Source organism: Monodelphis domestica, chromosome 3, assembly GCF_027887165.1.
Source record: "Monodelphis domestica isolate mMonDom1 chromosome 3, mMonDom1.pri, whole genome shotgun sequence".
In the NCBI taxonomy this organism is placed as follows: domain Eukaryota; kingdom Metazoa; phylum Chordata; class Mammalia; order Didelphimorphia; family Didelphidae; genus Monodelphis; species Monodelphis domestica.
In genome coordinates this window covers 399,144,077-399,171,894 of record NC_077229.1, presented here as the reverse complement: position 1 = coordinate 399,171,894, position 27,818 = coordinate 399,144,077, and the positions used below count along the sequence as shown (strand labels likewise).

The 27,818-nt window shown below is 37.1% G+C and overlaps 1 long non-coding RNA gene across 1 annotated transcript; it reads left to right on the top strand.

Annotated features, from left to right (window-relative positions):
- Positions 1-27,268, top strand: LOC103099176 (uncharacterized). The gene is made up of 2 exons (XR_464023.3): positions 1-155; positions 26,694-27,268. It is a non-coding gene; the product is annotated as an uncharacterized LOC103099176 (long non-coding RNA).
- The last annotated feature ends 550 nt before the right edge of the window (positions 27,269-27,818 follow it).

Sequence of the window (27,818 nt, the reverse complement as noted above, 5' to 3'; positions counted from 1 at the left end):
TCTTTCTGGAAAAGGATGCCTTCTGAGCAGACTGCTGTGTAGAAAATTCAAGAAGCCTCAGAATGGACACCATCTATATCATCAGATTCCTTTTGTTCCTGGATTCAACTCAAATGCACTGGCATTTGGAAGTCAAAGATTTGAAAGAGCTACAGGTGGTACTGAATTTAGCCTCTTCCCCCTACATAAAATAGCCTTTTGAATTTCATGGAGATTAGCAAAGATTGTAGTCCCTAAAAGAGAAAAAAAGCGAGAAAGTTCACAAAATCCAGAATTCAAAATAGTTATTGTTGCTACTTAACAATTTAACAGGTGTTTAATTTTTTTAGTCAAATTTAACAGGTGATTAAATTTTTTTGTTCCATTATGGGCAAATGTTCTAAAATTTACTGTATTTAGGACTACTTAATCCAAGCTTCCTTCATTCTCTGCCTTTCCTTCCCCTACTGCCAGGAAATGAGAGGGTTCCACTGAGATAGTGGACTAAAAGTAAAAGAGTAGGCAAAAGATGAGAGGATGTAGGATGAACACAACTATTGTTTTCATCATTTTGTCCAATGAAAGGGGTGGATTCTGAAGAGAATTGCAAATTTGGAAAATGAACTGGTTAAGGAGATGGATTTAGATTTCTAATTGTTCAGTCATTTTTCAGTTGTGTGTGAATCTTCAGGAACCTGTTAAGATTTTTGTGTATGTGTGTGGCAAATATCCTGGAGTGGTCTACCATTTCCTTCTCTAGCTCATTTTACAGATGAGGAAACTGAGACCAACAGAGTTAAATGACTTGCCCAGGATCACAAAGCTAGTAAATATCTGAGGCCAGATTTGAATTTGGGTTTCCTGAGTCCAGGCCTAGGGCTCTATCCACTCTGACCAAGACTTAAAATATAGGACTGGCAAGTTCTTAACTGGAGATAGAAGTGTACCTAACAAGGGCCAATAGAATATATTTACCTAAAGTCTTGTCAGTCTGATCAAGATGGCTTTAAAGTGAAGGAAAAAATGCACATATGTTGTAGTTTGATTTATATGCAACAATAATAAAATTGCATATATTATATGTCAATATTTGGCTGAATCTGTGATTTTGTTGGTATGGGAAATTTTAGATGAGGAGCATCCTTTTAGTAATGCATAATGGCATCTGTTCTATAATCTAGTCTTAGAAAATTGACTAGGATACTGAAAGGTTAAGTGACTTACCCAAATATACCCATTTGAGGGGTATTAGAGATGGGACTTGGAAGGAAGGAAGGAAGGAAGGAAGGAAGGAAAGAAGGAAGGAAGGAAGGAAGGAAGGAAGGAAGGAAGGAAGGAAGGAAGGAAGGAAGGAAGGAAGGAAGGAAGGAAGGAAGGAAGGAGGGAGGGAGGGAGGGAGGGAGGGAAGGAAGGAAGGAAGGAAGGAAGGAAGGAAGGAAGGAAGGAAGGAAGGAAGGAGGGAGGGAGGGAGGGAGGGAGGGAAGGAAGGAAGGAAGGAAGGAAGGAAGGAAGGAAGGAAGGAAGGAAGGAAGGAAGGAAAGAAGGAAGGAAGGAAGGAAGGAAGGAAGGAAGGAAGGAAGGAAGGAAGGAAGGAGGAAGGAGGAAGGAGGAAGGAGGAAGGAAGGAAATAATCACTTACTAAGCACCTAAAATAAGCCAAGTCCTTCCTAACCTTTACAAATATCTCATTTGATCATCATTTCCACTTCAGAAGGAACAGGATTGGGCTTGATGGGATGATGATTCCCACAGAATCTCTTAATTTTTATGTTGTTTCTGTTTAGTCTTCCATACTTAAATGATCATAGGGTAAAAAAGATGTGGATGTTGTAGAGAAGATTTTGGTGAGGTATATATTGGACTAGATCCAGAGTTCCTAACCTTATTAGATCCTCCTTTTAAAAATTAGATCCATGGAAATTTTAAAACATGGGTATATGTTTACATACATGTATGTTTTTAATAACTGAATTTTCATATATTGATTATTTTGGTAACCCGATATCTTTTATTCATTTAAAAACATGATTCTCAAAAGGAATCTGTCTGGTTCACCAGGGCTCCATGATGAAAACGAAGGTTGAGAGCCCTTGGCTAGATCAGTGGTTCTCAACCTTTCTAATGCCGTGACCCCGCAATACAGGTCCTCATGTTGCAGTGACCCCAAACCAAAAAATTATTTTGGTGGCTACTTCAAAACTGTAATTTTGCTACAGTTATGATTCGGAATGTAAATACCTGATATGCATTATGTATTCTCATGGCTACAAATTGAGAGATTCAGAACTGCTGGACTAGATGGTTTCCAAGCAAAAATGGCTTCCCTTTCAACCCTGAAATTGTATAATTCTGTTTTGTGTTGCCTCCACAAAGATTCTTACCTCAGATGATTCTGAGGAACTATGAGTCTAGGACAAAGCATATGCAGAGTCTTCAGGCACCTCAGAACTTTCCATATATTTCTGTTTCCTCTTTCCATAAGCAACTAGGTATTCTCTACTTAGCAGAATTGAACCACTGGCACTTCAGCAATTTCCTGCCCCTTTTCTTCCCCCTTCCTTGCTTTCAAGTAAAGGTTTCCAGCTGGTTGAAAGGATTTGTCTTGTAATGTAGTACTCAAAGAACTATCCAACTGGATCTGTGACCTTATAGATTTGCATATTTCTTCCAGTGCTATCAATCATCTAATACTTGCCCATCCTGAACCATTCTGGCCCAAATTTATCCCAGGGGACCTTCCTAACATACTTCAGGCCTTCCTAATTCCTTGTTTATAATATTTGCAGCCTGTGTACTATAAGTCCACAGTGAACTTTTTCATTGCCCTTTAGGTAAAACACATAGAACTTCACATAGTACTTAATAAAATTGAAACTGGATTTTAATTGAAATGAATTCATGTTGATATGACTATGTGCACTCAAAATTACCCTTTTAGCCTATGATCATTTCAGAAATGTCAATGGATGTCCAAGTTCCCTTGATGTGTCGGGTGGCTCATTGGTTTTGGGAGAAAACATATTTAAAGGTTAATAAACTATAATAATAAAAATACTTGCAAGATAAACAAGTCAGTACTTAGCTTAGTGCCTTAGTACATAGTAAGGGTTTAATAAATGTTGACTTGGCAAAAAGTTTCAACAAAAAAGTGTCAGGAAATTTCTATCAATTTTCAGGATATTCATTAAATACATGAGCATTCTGCTTCTAATAATCTCTGCTTCTTTTATAAAAAATCAGAATAATGAATTATGCTCAAAACACAAATAAGTATAATAACCTTTAAGAGGCTTCAATTTCTATTATCAGTGCAACTACCACTATAAAACTTCATAATGTTGACATTTTTTTTAAAAAAGGCTATTGCCTCATCTCATCAGTGTTTATGTAGTGGCTATTGGAGATGGTTTGAACTTTTTCTCACTCTTTTCCTGACCACAGTGACTGTTGCAGATTGTCACCAGTTCCCAGAAGTCCTGTGTCTGGTAACTTGGCCCAGTGACCTGGCATCATGGGAATTTACTTGGCCAGAGGCAGCCTGGCTCTAGTTCAGAGCTTCTGGAAATGCATAATATAAATAGAACAAAGTTCAGTAAAGAAATATTCACCCAGTCATGGCCCAAGACTTCCTCCAGAAGCCTCAATGGGGATGATCACTAACTGCTTTCTCCTGAATTACATCATAAAACATCAGATGATTTTCTGGTTTGTCAGAAGAAGCAGGAAATAATTAAAGATTGATTCAATATGTACCTAAACTTTACAGATTTAATTCTTTCCTGATAGATTACCATCTGTAGCCATAGCATCAAACCTTTTCAGATGAACTTTCCCTAAACTTTAGCAATTTGTCCATTGTCTTCAGGGTTTGGAAATGTGTTCAAGGAAATATATAACTTTTCTTCAATCATTCAGAACCACTTTTCATCCTTGGGCCATAATGCCTGTCACTTATAGTCAAGCACAGAACTTATTATTATATTTTCTGTTATCATTTTGCAGTAATAATTTATCATGCCCTCAATGAAAATTTCATACCAGCTTTTCAGTTTTGCTCTTATCAATTATCAGGTGACCAGGCAGAATGAGGGTTTTTAGGGATCAGAAATAACTGAAAGACAAATTAAAACTCAAACTTGATAATTTGTTTTAAAAGTTAAATGATTGACCAAAGATCAATAACTAATAAAATGAAGACATATGGTATAAAACATTATCCAAACTATCACTAAGGCTAAAACTAATTCCATTGTCATTTGCTTAAGTAAACAATTTAAATATCTTTTTAGGTAGTTATGGCCCAGAGTTCATGATTCTTAGATATTGATTGTACTATTGTACTCTGCCTTTACCCAATACTGGGCTGCCATTTCTTCCCTGGCTACTAGAGGAAATAAGAAGTTTGCTTGATGTCTGAATTCACCTTGCCACCTCCTGACAATTCTAGTTCCAGATAATTAATTGTGTTTTCAGTTCCCTGATTGCTTTTTAAGCTAACAAAATATAAATTATGCACACTTAACTAGATTAAAGATATTTTGTTTCTCTTTATTTTACCACCATCTCAAACTAATCTACATTTTAACGTTGTAGTAGAATAGTATTCCTCCTGGGTCCTCTTTAAACCATCCTCATTCTCAGGAGCTAGGGTATGAATGCTTTCCTATGTATTTCCTAATCCCCAGTTTCCTCAGTCACCCCTCTAGTACCTTATTGTTTTTAAAGCTGTACCCTGTTACATTTAGGGGGGGTATATATCTGTGATTTCAGAGAAGTGGGTATTTGTTCCTCCCCAGTAGCTTGCAATACCTCCGTGTCTTTTCACTCTTTGTGATTCTTGCCCATAGTTCAACCCTTAAATCTCTCATCACTGAAGTGGGTACCCCCTCTGTTGATGCAGGTCACAATCCTTCTGGACTTTTTCATCCTCTAATACATATACTCTTCATAATCCTCTATAAAGGACGGAACACTGACTAGATTCTAGTTTTAAACTTTTCTATGGGTACCAATGCAAGATTGAGTCTATCCATCTCTTCTCTATCCCTTGATTTTGTTATATGAATAGCTCAACTATTTAAAAAATCATATACTTTGTAGATGTTATTCCTTATGTAATTTCTTTTATCATTGGTTACTATGGCACATCTTATTGCTATCCTTCATGAGTTTCTGTATGTCTATTTGAGTCACTCATCATTGTGATTCTTTGAAGATTATTATAGCCCATTATTCATGGTCATAGAGTATCGCCCAGAAAATTTTTAATTCTTAAGCAGATATAATATGTAAGGAAAGGAATAACTTAAAATTATTAAAAATGCTGCATAATTTTTAAAGTTCAGTCTATCCTATTCTTGCCTACCTATTCAATTCTAGGGCCAGCTCATTTTCAATACCTTTCCAAGATATATAGAAGGATCTAAATCAACAGACAATCATCATTGTCAATGGACTTTATGTCATCATCTAGGCAATGATCATCCCCTTGATCCTTGCTATGTAAACTGTTAGATGTATTTCTTTTGAACAGCCATGGAGCGTTCTCTGAGCATATGTATTACTCTGCATTCTACTTAATTAGGACAGTGTCATCCAGAAACAGGGAAATCCTAAGAATCCTGTCTTCTGTTTGTACTTTGTGCAGAGGATACTCCCTGGTAGAAAAGAACTCTTTTGGCAACCATATTCATCCCATAATATTAACAGAGGATCATTGAATAAAGAGACTTTTGTGGTTGCCTCTTTTTAGGAGTCCCATATGATCTCAATGAATTCATGGAAGACTCCTTGATGAAGCAGAGTCTTTATGATTGCATTATGTTCTCTCAAGTCAAAGGGTTTTTGTACTCAATGAACAATAAATACAGTGAGATCTTTTTCTCTATAGCTTTAGTCAATTGTGTGGCTATGAGTAGAAAGTTAAGACAGGAAGAAAAGGAAAGTGATGAAAATGAAATTTGACTATATAGTGTCAAAGAACAGAATTCACCTAACTAGAGCTTGGCTTAAAATATCAGAACAATGTGCACTTAATTTTGGACAGAAAGTCTTTTACAAGGACTGGGAAGAAAGTGTTTGTCTAGATTGTAGTGATGGTGAACCTTTTAGAGACTATGTGCTATGCCCCCCCCAATGCCAGGTGTACCCCAACCCTCCACCCCCTTACCCCATGCAGAAGAGGGAGAAAGTGCTCCCATTGGGCTGCTAGGCGGAGGGGCAAGAGAAGTGAAAAAATGTCATCAGGCATGGTGGAGGGGGGAGGGAGCAGCTCTGCCCAAGTCCCTCTGCCTTTCTAGTAATGAACTCAGGGGTAAAGTGTGGAGAGGGTCAAGCACTCTGCATGCCTGCCATCTTTGGCACTTGTGCAATAGGTTCGCCATCACTGGATTAGAGGTATACTGTTTTGATCAAGAGGGGTTTAAACTGAAAGTAGAGAAGAGAAATGGAATGTTATCATCAGAGACACTGAAAGATATCATTTATCACATAGATGACTAGGAGTAGAGGAAGTACTTAGGAAAGTCATTAGGAAAGTGCCTGAAGTGAGGTTCAGGAAATGTAATCATATGCCAGTGTGTAGAGAATACGAAAGAGCATGCTTTATTTAAGAGAAATGCCTCTAATAGAAGAGGCATCATAGTACCATTACATAGTATATCCCCAAGTTTCAAGAACTCAGTACACCAAGACTTTGGGGTCATATTCTATTTCAAGAAGTAATATACATGTGGGAAAAATCAAAGAATTGGAGAGCACAGTATCATCTGGGATTAAAGAAAAGAAAAACAAAAGTGCTGTGTTTTATAAATAGAATAGCATTCACCTGGTCATATGGAGTAAAAGTGGCCAAGTGACAAAACTTGACACAAAGGCAAAACATAAGACAAATAATGGGAGATCCAGCTACTATGATATCTGTTGTAGGTCTATTTTGCCACAAGTTCCTGGTAATCATGAAGAAGAACATGGGGCATTATCAGGTGCCAGGGTGCCATGTCAAGTATCAAGAATTTAGAAAAGTATATTTTTTAACTGTTCAGGATAAAGCTAAGTACAATATAATGTCTCTAAAAAGAAAGATATTTCAAGAGAGATATGGAAAGAACTCAAAATTCTCATATAATTGTGAATGATATTGATGTGAAAAGTAGAGAAGAGAGTGGAAGAGAGACATGAAGCTACACAGGGAGCCTATGAGATAAGTTGATTTTTTAAAAAATAAGCACAGGGATAAAAGGGGAAAGTTGCACACAAAAAAGGCTTGAGCACAGGATGATTTTAGATTTATAAAAAATGAAAACAGAAAACAAAATCACTATTTTAGAAATACTCGGGCAAGAAGAAAAAGAGAAGATAAGGGATTAGTTCATGTAGATGATATAATAAAAAGGATTAATCAACAAAGTTTTATGAAGTGCTTTGATTACATTTATTATGCTGGTAAATATGTAGACAAAAAATGATCTTACCTTCAAGGAGTTTGTATTCTCTGATGGAGACATATAGCAAAATAACCATATACAAAATATATACAAGATCAATTGGGGGGAATGAGATGACAGGAGGACATTAATAGTTGGGTAAATCAGAAAAGGCTTCTTGCAGAAGATAGCACTTGAAAAGAGTTTTGAAAGAAGCGAGATATTAAGAAAGATAGGTAACAGTGAGAATGAATTTCAGGCCTGAAAGAGAATTAGTGCAAAGGTATGAAGATAGAAGGTAGAATGTCATATGTGAATAAAAGCAAGAAGGGCAACTTGGCTTGGACCACTGGATATGGATAGAGGAGTAATGTATAAGATTAGAAAGAGGGTCAGCTAGGTAGCACAGGGGATAGATCACTAGGTCTGGAGTTGGGAGGACTAGGGTTCAAATCTAGTCTTGGTCATTTCCTACCTAGGTGATCCTAGGCAAGTCACTTAACCCCAGTTGCCTCACTCTCACCCCTCTTCTGTCATAGAAATGATACTAAGAGAAAAGGTAAGAATTTTAAATAAATAAATGAGTGAATAAGGTTAGAAAGATAGTTTTGGACTAAATGCTGGAGAGCATTAAAAAGTAAACATGGAGTTTATATATAATCCTATAGGCAAGAAGGAGCCATTGCACTCAGAGGAGAATGACAAGGTCAGATTTACATTTTAGGAAAATTATTTTGGCTGTTATGTGGAAGGTGGAATGGACAGAGAACAAACTTGAGACAAGGAGAACAATTAGGAATCTATTGCAATAGTCTAGGAAAGAGGTAATGAGGCCTGAAATGGTATGATAGTCATGTGGGATGGAAGTGGAAACAAGGTTTGTAGCTGATCTGAGTGGCAGACTGAACTCTAGATTCTACTTCTTTCTGATCCTCAGATTGGAATATGGAATGAGTCCTTGAGAGTAGAGGTATCAAACACATGTTTCTCAAATTCCAGGAGCCTGGTTAAAAAGTAATTGGGAAGAATTTAAGAAAAGAAGTAAAAATGCAATAGGAAGAGATACATATGGTGCCAAAGGACCTACTCAATTCTTTTCTACTAGCAAATCTTCGTTTTCTAATGTCCACTTGGCAGTTCTAGTTGCCCTCCACTTTTTTGGTTCTCCATTTACAGCTAGCCCAAGGAAAGTCAAGGTCTTGCTTTATTTTTTTGCCCTTGTTCCTGGAAAAAGATACAATCCCATTAGATGAGGAAAGAGCTATCCTGGGAAGAGTATTGTGATGGTTAAAGGATGTGTTACCCGTTGATATATGATTAGTGAAGTGTTCCTCCAAGTTTGTGTGTGTGTGTGTGTGTGTATGTGTGTGTGTGTGTGTGTTAGGGGAGGAAAGAAGGAAATATTCTTCCTACAGCAATCTTCTGCCTTCTGCCTGATGACCATCTACTGGTCCTATTCTATCCATTGTTCACACTGGATGGAGAGAAAGCAGGCTCACTAATTTTTTATCTCTAAGGGAATGAAACAAAACTTACATCATCAGTTACTCTGTCTGAGCAGCAGACTAACCTCAACATTCACTCCTTCCTAATCCTCTCTATATAAAAGTCGACTTTTCCAGAAGGATTAAATTGGAATATTGAATGAGTCTTTTAGAGTGGAGGTGTCAAACTTATGTCTCCCAGATCCCCAAAACCAAGTTAAAATGTAATTGGGGAGCAAGCTAGATAGCTTAGTGGACAGAGGGGTAGGCCTGAAGATAAGAAGTCCTGGTTTCAAATCTGACCTTAGATCCTTATACTTCCTTGCTGTGTGACCCTGGGCAAGTCACTTAACCCCAGTTGCCTATTACCACTCTTCTGCCTTGGAACTGATAGTATAAATTCCAAGATGGAAGGTAAAGGTTTACTAAAAAAAAATTAATTGAGAAGTATTCAATACAATAAGCAAAAATACAACAGAACAAAGATAATGTTAATATGTGGTTTTCTGAGTTAATATGCTGTGGGTAGAGATCCTTATGTACAATTTAGGGGTCCTTGTTTCTATTTGTTTGATACCACTACATGAGAGTACCTTGGAAAATGTTGGTTTCATAGACATGATCTGATATTTTAGTGGTAGTTTTACCCGTTTTCTTAGCAGATGTTTGCTCAAGAAGAGAATTAGACATGGTATTCCTTTCAAGCAATCCCTACTCAAACCCTGGTTTTAGTTATCCTGGTGAGCTGTAGCTAAGTCCTTTTACCATCTGTTTTCTAAATCATACTGACAGCAACTCTATATCATAGCAACAGGAAGTATAGCTTTTCAACATTTATCCTATATGCATGAAAATTTACTCCTTCCCATCCCTTTCCTCTGACACTGAGGAAGGGACTCATCATAACTTTAGATGTCTTATGCCACATTTTACACATGTGTGCTTTTATAACATAGAACAGCAGGGACCATACATCAACTTATATGCATGTCTCTCCTGCCATCTTTGTAGACAGACAATCCCAATTGAATACAGTGCCCTGTGTACAGTACAAAAGATGATTAACAGTCTGTTCAGTTCCTGTGAGGATGTCAATAGGTCAGCCCCGCCAATTCCCTCTTCTGATTTAGGCAGATTCCTAACAATTTGGATTTTTTCCATTTTGGTCATGTCTATTTACAACAGAATGAATTCCATTTGTAACATGATAGACTCCAAACTGACTGATAAACTTTATAAGTCAACCAACCATCTTTCGAAAACCAAAGATGGCACATAGCAGTAAAGTTAATATTATAGAGGAAAGGTCTAGCTTACTTATCAAATCTCACCAATAAATAAGCCTACCTCTACAACTTACTCTCTGTGTGATCTTGGGCAGTTCACTTCCTCTCTGAATTGTAGTTTCCTCATCTGTAAATGAAATATTTGCTTAGAGAACTGGATAAAATTACAGCAAAATTAATTTGGAAAAACAACAGATCTAAAGTATCAAGAGAAATGATGACATGAGATGGGGATGAAGGGACAATAATATTTCCAGGCCACAAATTATATTATAAAAGAGAAGTCATCAAAACCATCTGGTATGGGTTGAGAATTAAAGATAGATCAATGGAATCAACTAAAATAGGAAGAAACAGACATGGAATTCAATAGCTTAGTGTTTGATAAGGTGGAAAACAAATTATCTAGAAAAATCTTCTTATTTGATTAAAATAACTGCTGGAAAAACTGGAAAGCAATCAGGCAGAATGAAGGCTTAAACAAACACCTAAAGTCATACAACATAATATATTCTGAATGGATGTGACTTTAATACTAAAAAGTATACTATGGAGAGAGATGTATTTTTAACCAAACAAAGAGTAGTGGGAAATACAAAAGATAAAATAGATAACTTTGATTACATGAAACTGAAAAATTTCTGCACAAAATAATTAATGTACCTAGGATAAGAAAGGAAGTGAAAGAATGGGCAAAATGTTTTTGTACCAAATTTCTTTAAGAGTTTGATATCTAAAATTCATTTTAAAAATTAATATATATAAAATGTATGTAATATGTGTCTAATAGCCATTCCCCAATAAAAGACCATCAAAAGATATGAATAGATCTCAAAAGAAGAATTACAAAGTATTACCCTGCAAATTCACAGACAATGAAAAATGTTAATAGTTAATGTTGGAGGGGGAACAAAGCTGGGTGGCTCAGTGGATTGAGAACCAGGCTTAGAGATGGGAGGTCTTAGGTTCAAATCTGGCCTCAGACACTTCCCAGCTGTGTGACCCTGGGCAAGTCATTTCACCCCCATTGCTTAGCCCTTGCCACTCTTCTGCCTTAGAACCAATACACAGTATGGATTCTAAGACAGAAGATAAGGGTTAAAAAGAAATAGTCAGTGTTGGAGGGATTATGAGATGATAGGCACAGGAACTCAAGATTAAGGAAGCTTTGAAATGGTCTAAGTTTTTTGGAAAGCACTGTGGAATTAGACAAATAGATTGAGCAAAATGTCCATAACCTTTGAACCAAAGACTCCATTACTGGGCTTATATGCCAAGGAAACCATTATTAAAAAAATAAATTTTGTATATAACAATATTTATAAGCAGAACCTTTTTACTGATGGTGAAGAACTGGGAACGAAGTAGATGCCTTTTGATGGAGGAATGGTGAAACTGATTGACTTCAACACCTGCAATATAATACCATTACATGCGCAGGCTGAATGGCCCCTTAGCACACTGTTTGGAAGTTAGGGCTGGCTAGGATATCTTTTTAAGTAAACATCATGAAGGTCTCTTTCCCCCAAAGTGTGTCCCTTCATACAAGTGTCAGCATCTGCCTGCAGCAGGAGTATTTGGATAAGGGGGGTATTTTGCTTCCTCTCTGGCATTTTTCACAAGTACACATTCACTCTTTCATTAGCTAATTTCCTGATAGCATAGGGCAAGTGCCTCTAATGCAGCTGCTCCAATTCTTGTGTTTCAGGAGTAAGAATAGGAATAAGAACCGAAGGATGGCTAGTAAGTGTCCCCTAGGGAATATGGACGCTTCATCTCAAGGAACGAGATGGAGGTGATTTTACCATCAGCTCCAAGTTTGGGGAAGCATTGCTTGAGCCCTTAAGGAAAATGGTTTATTAGACGTTACAGTGGTACCCCCTAGTGGTCTGAGCAATGAAAGCAAAGATTCATTGGTAAAGAGGGGAGCAGAGCGGCTAGCTTTAGGGTCTACAAAGCATTTTCCTTGCAATTGTAGGAAATAAGATGGCTTAAGTTTATTATTCCTTTTTGACATAAAGGGAAAGTGAGACCTGGAATGGATGAAGTGACCTATAAATGATCACACACCTGCAAGTGGCTGAATTAGACTTGAGTTCACATCTTCTTGACTTCAGAACTCTTATATGATGTTTCATACAAGTTACTCCCATAATCAAGTATTTTAATTCTTTAATTATAAAGCTATACTGTTCACTTAGAAACTTCTTAAACTTGAAAGCATCATGTTCTGAGTTAACAGATACATAAATTCTCTAAAGTTGTATTTTAAAGAGATTATGTGGATGCTCATCAGTTGGGCAGTGGCTAAACAAATTGTGCTGTGTGATTGTGATGGAATACTACCGCATAAGAAATGATGAGCAGGCTTATTTTGGAAAATGTGGAAAGACATGCATGAAATTATAAGGAGCAAAACAAGCAGAACTAAGAGAACATTATATACAGCGACAGAAATATTGTTTGAAGAATAACCTGTATAGGTCCACCTACCGAGAAAGAATCGATAAGTAGAAATTGCTTTATATACATATATTTACATATAAACACACATATATACACATTCATACACATGTACATACCTACACACATATATACATATAGATAGATATAGTCAAATGATGTCTTTTTCTAGTGCAAGGAGGGAAAGGAAGGGAAGGACAAAAAAATAAAAATAAATATGTTTTAAAAAAATAAAGTAATTATGTGATTTCCAAAAGGTAGAGACTACCTACCACTTACCCTTCTGCCCTAGGTAGCACTTAATTAAATCTGGGCATTAATAAAACTTCAGGAAGAAAAATAACAATAATAGCTATTGTAGTTTAAAGTTTACAAATTATTTTACAAACATTATCTCATTTTATCCTCACAACTACCCTGGGAGGTGGGTGTAGTTATTATCCCAATTTTACAGATTAGGAAATTAAAACTGGAGAAGGTAAAGGGGCTTTCCCAGAGTCACAAAACTAGGAAGGGTCCAAGGTAAGATTCAAACTCAGAGCTTCCCAACACCAGGTCTCCTCTCTGCCACCTATCCACCTTTAAGAGCTACACACAAAAAATAAAATAAGTAGTTCTCATTTTTATAGTGCTTTGTGTATATGATCTCATTTGTTCATCACAATGACCCTATGAAGTAGGAAGTCTGAGTATCATTATCCTACTTTGACAAATAAGGAAACTGAGTCCTAGAGATGTCTTGCCCTGGGTCCTCCATCCAGCAAGCAGAAGAGTACAGAACTTGCAGCCAAGCTCATCTCATTCTACCAGAGCAAGCAAAGCATAAAAACAGGCTGTCTGGGTGAGGCAGATGAGTTCATGGTTTTGTTAGAAGATATGATCATCAGTGCCAAAAGTCATCATAATTAAGTCAGATCTCTCTGGTGTATGATGTGGATCATGTCTATTAAGAAGTATCATTAGTAATATGGCAAATTTAAATGTCAACAATCTACTTTAAGATAGGGAGGGGGACTGAACCTTAGATTCCTTTGGTACAGAGAATTCAGAATGAGGAAATTCCCTCTAGCAATAAGCGGCTAGCTGGAACAGGGTGTGACCTGGAGTCAGGAGAACCCAAGTTCATATTTGGTCTCGGTCATGTATTAGCTATGTGTCTCTAGGTAAGTCACTGCATCTCTGCTTGCCTCAGTTTCCTCATCTGTAAAATAGGGATATAATTGTACCAAGAGCTTGCAGGGTTGTTGTGAGGATCAAATGAGATAATTAAAAATATTTAGCACAGTGCCTGGCACATAGCACTATATAAATGTTAGTTATTGTTATTATTACAAAAGCAAGTCAGCTTATTCTAAGCAATTTATAGTCTTACAGAGTTGTCTAAGAGGTGGAGGACAAGACAAGGGACACAGTCAATATGTGTTAGAGGTGAAATTTGAATCAAAGTCTTCCCGGTTTTGAATTCATTTCTCTTATCCAATATACCCTAATGTGCTACCTTGCATATATTCAGTAATATAGGACTATAAATAGATTAGTTCAGTCATGTTATGAGTTTATAAAGTTTTCTATAACACTCCACATGTGATATGTAATATTTTAAAAATAAATGTGATAGGCAGCAGCTGGGTGGCTCAGTGGATTGAGAGCCAAGCCTAGCCTCAGACACTTCCCAGATGTGTGACCCTGGGCAAGTCACTTAACCCCCATTGCCTAGCCCTTACCACTCTTCTGCCTTGGAACCAATACACAGTATTGATTTTAAGACAGAAGGTAAGAGTTTAAAAAAATAAATGTGATAAGAGAGCTAATGATATTTCTTTCCCACTAAACTGAGACATCCCAGAAGATTTCAGAGGTGGTCATTTATTGTGGAACTTTGCTAAGGAACTGAAAAAAAATCCAGGGATTATTGTTTCTTCATTAAAGTAGAGCCAGTTTATATTCTATGACTGAAAAAATATCAAATTAAACCTCATAGAAAATGGAAATTTGTTGAGAAGTCAAGAGAGGATGGTAACATGTTGTTTAACAAACTCAAGATTTTGACAGGTTACAATGATGAACCATATCTAATCAGATTATTTAAGATATATGAATACAATATTCAGCATTTGAATGAAAACAAAATCAATACCACAATTACAAAATATGGAAGATGTGGTGAGTAAAGAGTTTATGTGACTGTCTGGATCCTTCTTGTAAAATCAGAAAGATTTTATTTCAAGAATAGTGCAGAGGCAAATAATACCCTATTTATCAATAGGTCATGTTCTAAAAGTTCTAAAAGTTCATGTATAAGTTATTTGTTTAGAATTTGGAATATAAAATTATTTATATATAAATAAAATATAAAATTATTGCCCATAGAAGAACATACACATACATATAACACATATATATCATATATATATGAAAAAAAATATATATATATATATATATACCAGGTGTATATATGTACACTCACCATAGGGTCTCACATCTCTCACACTGGAATGTCGACGCCTATTCACTCTCCAAACTGGTTCATTCTTTCTGATCTATTCTTATGCTAGCAGGTCTAGGTTCTCAGAGAAGTTCTACCATGTAATAACATTCAAATTATCTCATGGTGTTAAGAGTGTGATGGCGTAGCTCACTCACCCTACTCACCACTGGAATATTATCACCACTACTCTAGTTCATTAGTCCCCACTGATGAATGTCCACTTATACAAAGCAACATCTCACAATGATGACACTTCTAGATATTAAACATAACCATTTACCTAGCAGTAAAGCAAAAGAAATAATAACATTATAGGCACTCATATACTCAAAGAAGAACATGAATAATAAAAAATACATCTCGGCCCATGCATAAATCAGGGCATATATTCCCACCAATGCACTCGGTATCTATGAGAGAGTGGACAAACACATATGGAAACTGATCATGAAGACTCATGAGTGAGACAAACTCATGTGCTAAAGGTACCTCACAGCTCTATTGACTATAAATCTGTGTATTCTCTTTCTGAATTAGGAATTGTCCATAAAAGTTCCTTGATAAATACAGCTTATATGTTGAATAGAATCTTCCACTGTTAAGCAGGGTTGGTCAATCCCCCACTTGCCTAGCACCTCACTAGGCAAGACATCTCAGCCAAACTAATTGATCCACATTGGATCATTTCTCTGATTCTCTGCTTCCAAATTGTCCTTCTGTTTGACTCTAAGCAATTCTAGTGTCCATCACTTCCAGCTTCAATGTTAGATGATGCAATACCAAAATCTATTCTTTTACCTCTCTCTTATCTTTCAGGGTTCAGCACCTGTCTCTACTCTGCTAAGGACCCTCCCCCTTAGCTTACAATTATTTATTAAAATCTCACTTTGTCTATTATTGTATAACTGACATTTGTACCATTTTATAGAATGGTTCTGGTATCTACATTACTCCTCTGTAACAAAGCTCATCACATTCAAAACTGGCAGCACTAAGCAGGGTTCATTTTCATTCTGCACAGATTCTCATTTTTCTGGTTCTTAGGCTCCATTAAAAAAAAAGAATAAACATTACATGGCAATACCTTGTACTGTGTCTTTGCTAGAGGAGTTGATAAAATTTCCTCTTGAAAGTGCACAGTTCATCAAATGAAAAAGAAAGGTTGCCTTAAGGGATTTAAGAAAATAATCTAGAACTCCAAACAAAACTCTTAGAAAACAAAGGCCTTCAATAAGCAGCCCTCTCCCAAATCCAAAGAATCTATAGATTCTCTCTCACTTTGAGTCCTCAGCAGACAGATTCTTCTCTCTGCCAGTGCCACTGGGCATGGTTTCTGCTGCAGTTTCTACAACATTCCTACAATATAGCTTCTTCCACTGCTCTCTTAACTATCCCAGCAGGCAGTTCATTGTCAGTTTTTGCTATAAATCTTAAATGTTCTTAGAAGATGTCAAATATTATTATATAATTCCTATAGGAGAATGTATATAAAGAAGTATAATCTAAATTGCGTGGCACCAGGCACTTCTCTCAGGTAAGCCTCAATCCTTTTTTAGGGTAAATCTTTTTATCCTGAATACAATCTTTTTCATCAAAGAGGAGGCCTCCAGGTTTCTCCCTCTCTGACAGAAGACACAGTTCTTCTGGCATTACAGAATCAGATGGGAACTTCCTCTTACATAAGATCACACAACAATTCATTGACTTTGATCAAACAACTAAAATTATAAATAAAACCAAATTGTAATGAAAAGATGTGTGATTGGCATAAGTAGGCTATGAGTTACCAGAAACAACTTAAAATGAATGAAGTGGACCATAGGATCTCTAAGATCACTTGGAGTTCTAAATCTAAAACATTTCATGACTTAAATGTGAGAAGTGGTTTAGGTAATTTATTTCTTCCTCTGTTAGTCTAGGCAATTCATATTTTTGTAAGTATTCATCCATATAACCTAGATTGCCATATTTGTTGCCATATAATTGGGCATAGTAGTTTTTAATGATTGCCTTAATTTTCTCTTCATTAGAGGTGAGGTCTCCCCCCTTTTCATCTTGGATACTGTCAATTTGGTTTTTTTCTTTCCTTTTGTAAATTAGACTGACTAGTACTTTGTCTATTTTACTTGTTTTTTTCAAAGTACCAGCTTCTTGTCTTATTTATTAAATCAATAGTTCTTTGACTTTCAATTTTATTGAGTTCTCATTTGGTTTTTAGGATCTCTAATTTAGTCTTCATCTGAGGATTTTTAACTTGTTCACTTTCTAGTTTTTTAATTTGTATGCCCAATTCATTGAACTCTGCCCTTCTTAATTTGGTAATATATGAACTCAAGGATATAAATTTCCCCCTGAGTACTGCTTTGGCTGCATCCCTTAGGTTTTGAAAGGATGTCTCATCATTGTCATTTTCTTCAATGAAGTTATTAATTGTTTCTATGATTTGTTCTTTAACCAGTTTTGGAGAATCATATTGTTTAATTTCCAATTAAAAATGTATTTACCTCTCCATATACCCTTACCAAATATTCTTTTCATTGCATTATGAGCTGAGAAGGTTGCATTTATTATTTCTGCCCTTTTGCACTCATTTGCAATGTTTTTATGCCCTGATACATGGTCAATTTTTGTGAATGTACCATGTGTTGCTGAAAAGAAGGTATATTCCTTTTTGTCCCTATTTATTTTTCTCCACATGTCTACTAACTCTAATTTTTCTAAGATTTCATTCACTTCTCACCTCTTTCTTATTTATTTTTTGGGTTGATTTATCTAGTTCATATAGAGGAAGGTTCAGGTCTCCCACTAATATAGCTTTTCTATCTATTTCACCCTTGAGCTCCACTAGTTTCTAATTTAGAAATTTGGATGCTATGCCATTTGGTGCATACATGTTGAGTACAGATATTTCCTCATTGTCTATAATGCCTTTTATCAGGATGTAATTACCTTCCCTGTCTCTTTTAACTAGATTTATTTTTACTTTGGCTTTGTCAGATATGATTGCGACTCCTTCCTTCTTTTTATCAGTTGATGCCCAATAGATTTGGCTCCATCCTCTTACTTTCACCCTATGTGTATCTACCTTCCTCATGTGTGTGTTTCTTTTAGACAGCATATGGTAGGGTTTCGGATTCTAATCCACTCTGCTATTCGCTTGCGTTTTCTGGGTGAGTTCATTCCATTCACATTCAGAGTTATGATTACCAGCTGTGTATTTCACAGCATTTTGATTTCTACTCCTAGTCCTGCCTTTTCTTCTTTCACTATTTCCTTCTATACCAATGTTTGTTTTTAATCAGTCCTCCTATTTCCAACCCTTTTTTAACTTCCCTTTCTACCCCCCTCCCTTCTTATTCCCCCCCCCTTATTTTCTTTGCAGTCTTTTTAAAACTATCCCCTGCCCTCACCATCCCTTGTACTGCTTCTCTCCCCACCAGTCCATTTGTTACCCTTCTACTCTCCTATAGGGCACGAATCTATTCTCTGCCCCAACGGATTAGATTGTTCTTTCCTTTTTGGGTCAATTTCAAAGCACGTAAGAGTTGAGTATTCCCTAACTCCAACCTCTTTACCCTTCCAGTGTATTGATGTTCTCCCCCCTCCTACCATGAGCTTCTTTGTGACATATAAATTTACCCCCATTTGTTTCTTTCCCCATTTCTTTTAGTATTAACCTTTTTTAGCTCTAGTTGTGTGTGTATATATATATATATATATATACAGATATATACACATGTATATGTATTTATGCATGCATATATCTATATACCTATTTATGTCTTGTCCTTTCATCCTATACAGTTTGTCACTGTTCCCTCCAAGTGTAATTCTTCTAGCTACCCAGGTGATAATAACAGTTTTTAAGAGTTACCAATGATCTCTTTTCTTATAAGGATATATAACATTTTAACATATTAAGTCTCTTTAAAAAGGTTTTTTTTTTTGTTTGTTTGTTTGTTTACTTTTTTCCCTCTTTTTTAATTACCTTTTGATGATTCTCTTGAGTTCTGTGCTTGGGCATCACATTTTATGTTCAGGTCTAGTCTTTTCTTTGCAAATTCTTGGAATTCTTCTATTGTGTTGAATGGCCATACTTTCCCCTATAAGAATATAGTCAGTTTTGATGGGTAGTTGATTCTTGGTTGTAGACCTAGTTCCCTTGCTTTCCTGAATATCATTCCATGCCTTTAGTTCCTTCAGTGTGAATGCAGCCAGATCCTGCGTTATCCTCACTGTGGTTCCATGGTATCTGAATGACTTCTTCTTGGCAGCTTGTAATATCTTTTCTTTCGTCTGATAGTTCTTGAATTTGGCTATAACAATCCTGGGTGTTGTCAGTTGGGGATTAAGAATAGGAGGTGATCTGTGGATTCTTTCAATCTCCACTTTTCCCTCTTGTTCGAGAATATTAAGGCAGTTTTCTTGAATAATTTCCTGTAGTATTGTGTCCAGACTTTTTCTTTCTTTTGTCATGGTCTTCTGGTAGACCAATGATTCTTAAATTGTCTCTCCTCGAACAATTTTCTAAATCCTTTGTTTTGTGAATGAGATGCTTCATATTTTCCCCAATTTTTTTCATGCTTTTGGTTTTGTTTTATAGTGTCCTACTGCCTTGTGAGGTCACTTAATTCTAGTTGTTGTATTTTGGTTCTTAAAGACTGGATTTTATCCCTGGCTTTTTGGTCATCCTTCTCTTTCTGGTCTGATTTTCTATGGAGGTCATCTTTCATCCTCTTTACCTTATCTTTTGTCCCCTTTGCCTCATCTTTCATCTTCTTTGCCTCATCTTTCATTTCCTTTGCCTCGTTTTCAGGCTGGTTGATTTTGGCTTTCAAGACACTGTTTTATCATTTTAGTTCAAGTGCCTCTCTTTCCAGATGACTTATCTTAGTTTTTAAGTTCTTTTCCCAATTGTCTTCAATCTCTCTTAATTTGTTTTGAATTGCATTTTGAGTTCTTCCAAAGCCTGCATCCAATTCACTGGAATTTCTGATTTGTTGTTTGCTGATCCCTCCCGCTCAGTTCAGTTTGCTGTATAGAAGCTGTCTATTGTAATTTCTTTCTTCTTTTTCTGTTGTTTGATCATATTCACCCCTTCTTTGCTCTCCTTATTTGTCTGTGCTCTTGCTCTAATTTTTTTTGGTTTTGGGGGCTTCTGTTAGTCTCCCCTCTTGGAGCTTTGACAGAAGATCTCTTGGTGCAGTCTGTGGGGGAGGGTTGTTGGGGTTTCAGCTTCCCTGTCCTCTGGAGGCTTTTGATTGGATTAAAGTTCAGCAGTCAATGAGGGAGGAGTGTGGAGCCTGGGCTTCCCTGAGTTCTGAAGACTTTTGATGGGGTTAAGTTCAGCTGGGTTGGGCTGGGTGTGCTCTGAGGCCAAAACCTTCTGGAAGGCTGGAGCAAATATGGAGCATCCCCACAGCTCTGTCCAGGCTGCCAGCTCTATGCTCCCTCGCCTGCTCCTTCCCCACCATCTGTGTTCGACTCTCTGAGCTTGGCACAGCCCTACCCACAAGGTACACCTTCCAGACCAGCACCTTTGCCCACCCAGAGGTTCCCACTGCTGCTGAAGGCTCAGCGTTCTTGGTGGATGAAGGGAGGGGTCCTGGGACCTTCCTTCTGCCTTCCCCTTAAACCCAAGTGTTCTCGGATTCTGGTTTTTTTAGGGGGGAGGGGTGTACCTTTTGAATTGAGTCCATCAGGAGGGTTCCTTGGCTCTGTCTTGTTGTTAGGTTTGATTTTCAGTCCCTTTGGAGCATTCAGTTTGTGATCAGTTTGTGAAGGGTATTCAGAGGTCTGAACTTCTGCTCCTTCTAGGTCGCCATCTTGACTCTGCCCCCTGAGCAGTGGCATAAAAATGATATGGAAGACATGAATGATAAAACAAATGATGCAGATCAGTCATAGATAATGAAAGATGGAAGATCAATGACTAACATGGTATTTTAAGGCCATCTAGGTAGAAACTAAAAACCAAAGTACTAGATATATTTTCTATGGAGAATTTATAGGAAAACGTCAACAAGAATTGCAAAGAATGAGAAAGTGAGGAAAAATGAAGAAGGTTGGTACCAACAAAAATCGACAACCAACAAAAAACCAGTAAAAATATCAAGAAAATACAAACAAAATCCACTCCATTTTTCCTAGCACCATTTTAAAACAGAACTTTATAATTTTGAACCACAATTACTATGCAACAACATTTAGATGGCCTCTCTACCTCAGGTCTATTTTCCCCAAAATCCATTCTAAAAGTCACTTTCAAGTATTGTTTTTGTTTGCTCAAAATCCTTCATTTTCATCATTTGTAAAATGGACTGGAGAAGGAAATGGCAAGCCACACCAGTATCTTTGCCAAGAAAACCCCAAATGGGTAACAATGAGATGGACATCGAATGAAAAATGATCAGTTGTTCTACAATTGTCAGTTAAGCCTAATTTTATTTTTATAGCACAATAGGCTTGTTATAGGTTTGTTCATTCCTAGACCTAAAGGTGTTGTTAATATTATAAATCAAATTGAAGTTATTCAGACATTTTAAATTTTGACTAAATTTTGCTTAAGAAATAATTCAATTTAGTACAGATAATAGCTTTTAATTTTTGATAGTAAGGTCTTAATTTGTAAAACAAACTAAACAGATGATGTTAACTAATAGCTAAAGGAAATGCTACTAACAAGGAAATCTAACTCTAAAACTGGGGTCGGATCCAGTGGAATCGCTTGTCAGCTCTGAGAGGGGAGAGGAAAAGAAAATGAATTACATAAACATGGAAAAATAGTTTTAAAAAATAAAATTTAAAATACTTCAATAATTAAAAACAAAATTGGAATTGGAGGTAGAGATAGGGGATGATAAAATTATCTCTGAATTTTTTCATTATATGTAGGAGGTGAAGTATTATTATAATTGAAAAATAAAGTCTCTAACTTTCAAAGGAGTTTTAGGGTGGAATGGAAGTAGAGTTTGCCAGTTGTTTACTTGATGTTACATCACAGAGATGGTAAAGCTCTTTCCAAAGTTACTAAAATGATCTTTTAACTTCCAAACTTAATGACCTTTTCTCATTCTTCATCCTTGACCTCTCTACTCTCTTTATATTTACATGACACTACTCTTCTTTCTCCTTTATCTCCTTCTACCTGTTTAACCATTCCTCAGTCTCTTTTGTGGCATCTTCATTTAGGCTGTGCCCCCAAATTCTAGGATATACTTCAAGGCTCTGTCCTAGGCCCTTACCTCTTCTCCATCTATACTATTTCTCTTAGCAATCTTATTAGATTTGATTAATTCAATTATTATTATTTATGCTGATATTCTCAGATTTATAATGCCCTAACTTTTCTCTTGAACTCCAAACTCATATCTCAAACGCTTTGGTATATCTAAAACTGGATGTCCTGCCCAAAATTGAACTCGTTATCTTTCCCCTAGTCCCTTTCCACTCTTCTCGACATTCAATTATTATAAAGGGTATCTCTACCTTCCCAATTACGCATATATCATTCTTGACTCCTCACACTTGCCACTTCACATACCCAATCAGTAACCATCTCTCCTCACATACTACTACCAACCTGGGGTGATCCCTCATCAACACATACCTGAATTATTTCAATACCTTGCCTCAAAGTCTTCTCCCATCTGAGTTCATGGTATATAGTAGGACTGTATAAAAATGGATACACTCAAGCATTACTGATAGAATTGCATATTTGGGGAATCTTTCTATATGCTACTACAGCAGAATATTGACAATATGCAAAAATAATCATACTCATTAAACCAGTAATATGGTTATGAAGATTATGTCCTGGGGGCATAATTTTTAAAAGATAATATGTTCAAATGTATTTAGAGCAGAATTCTTTGTTTTTATTAAAAAGGGGAAAAAACATCAAGTCTTTTGGAAATGTCCAAATAAAAAGTAGTATATTGACGCATCCATGGGATTAATGTTTGCTTCTATGCTAATAACTTCCAAACCTATATATCCAATCCTCATCTTTCAAGAACCAGTCCTATATTGCCAACTAATTGTTAAACATCTCCAGCTGAAGAGCTCAAATTCAGCATGTTCAAAATAGAACTCATTAGCTCTCCTCAATAAAACCCTGCCTCTCCTTCAAACTTGAATAAGTGAATGAATGAATAAGCATTGCCTTAGGACTTACTATAGACTAAACATGGAAATAACCTAGGAGGAACTCATTTTCTAATTGAATAAGACTATACAAGCAGGAGAGAGTTTAGCTATACAGCAAATGAGAAGACTGGGGAGTCATTAGCATGCACTTTAGGGCATTTACCTTCTCTTTAGACTCAACCTAGTAAACTAACCATAATTGAGAAGAGGTGGTAGGGAGGTAGACCTAAAGGTAAGAATGGAGGAGGAATTCTGAGGTTCCTTCAAACAGGGGTAAGTATAGGATGCATATTCCGTCAAGGACAGAAAAGCTTAAAGAAGAATTGGCAGGAAGGTTGGGGGTAGACTCTGGAGTGGGTATGATTTTTTTTCTTCCTGTCTTGAGCTTCTTACAGAGGTATCGTCCAAGTCATGCTACATGTAACTTACTCTCCAAGTCAATCATGTTGGAGTAGCTAGAACCATAGAATGCTAGATCTGGAATGGAACCTCATAACCCCAGTTCACCTGTTTTATAGATGAGGATGCTGAGACCAAAAAAACTTACTCAAGGTCACAGAGCTAATTAGTGGCAGAGCCAGGGCATGAACCCAGGTATTTCTAATATCCCAGTCTAAAGTTGGGTTCATTACCCCCATAGGAAAACTTTATACTTCTGGGAAAATAGCTTGCGGTTTGTTTTCCTTCTCTGAGTGGAATCTATAAGAAGTTATTTCAACAGAATGCAGTGAGCCCTCCCATTATTCATCATTCAGTTCATTTGCAATGACTTCATGTTTACTCCATGCATGAGTTCAGAGGCTTATTTTATTAATCAAGGAGATAAATGGAACTGGAAACCAAATACTGGATGACTTTCTGTAACAGTTGGCTTTGAGAATACAGAATCCAGTCTTCAATTAGATAAAGGGCCATGTCCTTACATGTAAATACTGTAGGATTCTTGGAGAAGATGACCACCAGCTGGAGGACAAACTCAAACCCTGGGAAGACTTGGAGTAAGAAGTTCAGAGCTCAAGTGATTTGTAAAATGTCAAATGAACTGTCCTTTCAAATGCTGTATGGTTTGGTTGTTGGAGGAATTTAGTCTCAATTCTCTAGTAAACTATAACAGTAGTTACCACTGCTGCTTGTTTAATATTTTAAGTGCTTTCTATCAATGTATGTTGAGAATTATTAATGGTAATTGCCAAATACTATTTGATGTCTCTCTATCCATGCAAGCTAGTGAAAGCTTTTTGTGTTCTGTGGTTGGGTTTTTTGTTTGTTCCTTTTGGGGGCACAGGAAGTAAATATTTGTCTTCTACCTGATTGAGATTTCTTTTCTACTGCCTCCTTTGAGATAAAATGAACTGAAACATAAGCTTTAAACAAATCTTCTCCAGGGTGTTGGGAAGGGTTGAAGAGTGTGAGAAAAGGACACTAACCTCTTGTCAGAGACCAGTCTTCTCCAAGATGGAATGTTGTCTGTGAGAATGAGTCCAAAGCAGGCAAGCTCCTTTGTGGACAGGAAAAGTGTAACATGCCCCAGACCCTTGGGTCCAAAAAGCAATTTTAATTATTAGATTAAATCAATAAATCAATTAGCATAAGATGTTGGGGGACAAATAAAACAAATAGAATGACTATGACAACTCTGTGCAGATGATAATTCTATCCACCTAGAAATAGATTTAAATCTTCCTCTACTTATTAGCATTTGAATCAGGTTAGAATTATTTAGCCTCCTTGAGTCTCAGTTGTCTCATCTGTAAAATGGTGATGTGAATCATACTTGTATTACCTAATTTATAGAGTTATTGTGTGGATCAAATGAGACAGTCTCTAAAGAACTATGCAAATACAACTATAACTGTTATTATTATAATTTGAATGATGATTTTTTTATGAGAAGAAAAAAGTAAGGGACATGCAAGTTTAGAGCTGGAAGAAAATTTAAATATCAGAAAATCCATCTCCTTCATTTTACAGATAAAAAACTGAGGTTCAGAGATAGCAATTAACCTTCCCTTGAACAAAGAATGGTTCATCAAGACAACCAACATAATTTGTCCAGTATTTAAACTTCCAATACTGTAGGTCCTTGTCTCTTTTCCTAGAGAAGTTGCTTTATCTATTATTCCCTAAGATCATGATTAGTTATTATAATCATGGACAGTTTGTCTTCCTTTTCATTTCCATTACTACAATTATAAATAAATAAACATATATATATATATATATATATCATTCTATTTATTTCATTCTGTGTCCATCAGGCAGATCTTACCACGTTTCTCTGAACTTCTCATATTTATCATACTAGTTCATTTCTAAAGAGAACCAATGACATCAGTGGGTGATATTTTGACATATATGAATTGAATTGAAGTGAGGCAGAGTTGCACAAAGTTATGAAGCCTTACTCTGTCTGGTTGGAGGGAGTCATAGAAGTCTAGTGGGAAGACAAAAGTCAAGATGACTAGTGATGGTCAGGAAGCAATGGATGACCTTGGTGTCTGATGTCTGACCAAACTCTGAGGGCTCCATAGTGCCTGTTTCAGTTGCCTTCATGGACATTAGAACAAATTGCTTTCATCTTCACATTTGGGGTAGACACCCTCCTAACTGACCAATGGATTTGTGGTCCATTGATTATGCTCAATGTGGTTTTCCCCACCTCCTGAGATGGTTTACCACAGTATGGCCACTGTACATGCTACAGCTTTTTGGAGCCACAAGTGAAAGGTAGTCACTGAAGGTATCTGAGCAACTATGAAAAAGGCTCATCAAGTCCTCACAACTATAGGTATGATTCTCTCTGAAGGACATAGTGCTAGTCTTCTCTGAACGCCCATATACACCTATTCATTCATTTTTTAAAACACAATAGTATTTAGTGAGATTTACATACCATAGTTTTTATTCCCTAGTCAATGGTTACCTGCTTTGTTTCTGGTTATCTGAATGAGTGATCAGAGAAGCATTCTAAGTGTTAAGGATATAGAGAAAAGACAGCCCCTGCCCTTAACAATCTCACATTCTAATAGTAAGAACAACACATATGGACAATTTCAGCTACAAATCAGATGGAAATGTCCCATAGCCCTTAGAGTGCATCAGCAAAGCAGATGGTAACATCTTTTCTTTAATGTCATTTCTACTGATAAATTCATAAAATTCTGATGTTTAACACTTGGCAGTTCCAAAGGTGTTGGTGATAGGAACTTTTTTCTGCTTCTCAATAATATTTGCAGGAGCAGTTACCAGACTGTCTCCATAGGGGTCATTCTCTACAACAATAGCTACAGGCACTGGACTTAGAAATATTGCTAATTCCCAAGGCTCTTGGGTTTCAGGGTAGGAGGTGGGATAATAGTCATGATGGTAGAAGCATTTTGACTTGCCTGGCACGTGCTGTCTTCTGTCTCTTCCCTAGGATGCCCTAACGCAGTGTTGGTGAAGACGTGGCACACAGGCAGAGCCAGCACTTGGGGAGCTTCTCCATTCCCCCTCTTCCCAGCGCCTGAGGACATTTTTTGCATGCCCCACCCCTCTATCCAGAAGCCCAAAGCAAGCAGTTCCTCTCTCTCTCCACTCTCTCCGGTAATGTGGGGGCTCACAGACACCTTGAATTTGCCCTCTGAGCACTCGAACTTGGAAAAGGTTCACCAGTGCTGCCCTAAAGCTTCAGCTAAGCAGGCCTGCCCTCCCTGGGAATGGCAGTTGGATGGCAGTTGTTGGGGATGTCAAGGCCCTTTTCCATAGGAGCTGCTTCCCTGGATGGTTCAGAAACAAAACTGAAGGTCAGAGGAGTCCTGCCACTCTCAGGGCTCTTCTATCCATCCACCTGCTGGTGGCAGTTGGTCAGCAGTTTTTAGTATTGGTGAGGAGGAATACAGGGTCTCTCTTCACAACAATTTCTCTGGTCAAGGGGGAGGTACTGGAAAGCCTGGGCTGTGTAATCAGATCTGGTGGTTTGGGGAATACTGCTATTAAATGCTACTATGAATATTTTGGTGTAGGGACTTTATTTCTGTCTTTAACCTCCTTGGGGTATATAATGGATTGGCTGCCTTAAAGAGTGTTATGGGCCAGCCCTAAGTCAGGACATTCAAGTGCTTGAGGATCAGGACTAGAATGCAATGAGATATGCATGCCATGAAATGCATTTTACGAAAGTTCAAAAAAGTTTACTCAGTCATGTAAAGGATCAATACAAGGAGAACCTTGATTCAAGTGTTTGACACCCTCCTGCCCTTCCTCTGCATTCACTGCATCAGAAAAACCAAAGCAAAACAAACATACTGAGCAAGACAGCAGGGTTTCCACTAAACCTGAGAAATACCAACTCCCTACTGTCTTAAGAAAAAAGATATAAGAGATACGTTTTGTGCCCCGATGGGAAGCTTGGACTTTCCATATGGACTACAGACTGGGCTTTTTATGGCCAAGGCAACCAAGACCCAATGCCAACGATTCAGGCCCTCCTCCTACAGACTAAATCGTGTGTGGAGCTTCCTTGCCCCTTTAGGGAGGAACCATCCCAGTTTACATAAAACAG